Source organism: Gloeophyllum trabeum (genome assembly GCF_000344685.1).
Source record: "Gloeophyllum trabeum ATCC 11539 unplaced genomic scaffold GLOTRscaffold_00015, whole genome shotgun sequence".
NCBI lineage: Eukaryota > Fungi > Basidiomycota > Agaricomycetes > Gloeophyllales > Gloeophyllaceae > Gloeophyllum > Gloeophyllum trabeum.
Genome location: NW_006920424.1, coordinates 497696 through 498866, shown reverse-complemented (window position 1 = coordinate 498866; position 1171 = coordinate 497696).

Genomic DNA, 1171 nt, shown 5'->3' with positions numbered 1-1171 from the left:
CATCATACTTATCCCTGAATATTTTACAAAATGTTCTACATTTTCCTGGTTTTATTTAGCCCTATGGAAGCTTTTGAAACCAGGAGTCTATTAATGACACTAATAATGCTGTGGCATCCTGATCTACAGTACCAGTGTTCCAGGCTGGAATGATTCACAGTGCCATCCATCTACAGTATCATGTATGGCATTCAGCCCCAGAAATGAAGTACAGTACCATTCACAGCCATCTACATTGCCAGTCAGTATTAACCTATTGTAATACAGTAATGTATATTATTGCTGATTGCAAAAGTATTGGCACATGGGAATTTCCCACCAAAGTGAGCGCTGATACACCCCAACACTCTGACCTCTGAAAATGTGGATTCAGCCTCATGTACAACTTCTCAGAGAGCCTATTCTACATCTCTATTGTCTGTGGCTTATCAACTCAATGCTGGAGGGAAATGACACCATTAGACGCTACTATGACATCTGGCAAGGACTTCGATGGCCTTCAGTCGGGTCAGCTGTCAATCACTGACTCCTCCTTCACCGCTTTGACTGGTTCAATTGCTGGAGCATAGGCCTGATGGTCTGGTACTACCATTCTATCAACACTCCTTTGCCTTGCACAATGGCACACTACTCTGACATATGCACCAAGATCTGACCATGTTAGGAAGCGATGTCCTAACTAGTCGTCTTGAGATAACTGGGCCACGTGCCAACAGTTATGTCGTCACTACCTCAGTAAGCGTACTGAAAGGTAGGTCTGGCCGGGCCAATGCCAACAGTCAAGTCAAGAGTCCAGGTAATCGCTGTATTCAACAGGAGGTTGAACTAAGGAATACATGGGTTTTCCTACAGTATATATAGTAACTGGTATAGGGGTTAATACCCAAAGGAGAGAACAATAAGAAAGGACGCGTAAGCCATCCTGTGAGAACGTAACTCAGAGAAATGAGAAATACAAGGGCGCCTATTGGTAGAAGGTGAGTCAAGGGAGATAACGTGTGAGAAGAAGATAGCGTCCGTGGGAAGGTCTACTCAGAGAAAGGTACTGTCCAATAGCAATGCTCGGAATGGAGATGGAATGAGATAAGCATGGGAAAATCATAACAGACCAAAGAAAGCCTCGAGGATGGGATCACCTAACCATATGACATATAGTGGCTGGAGGGACAGG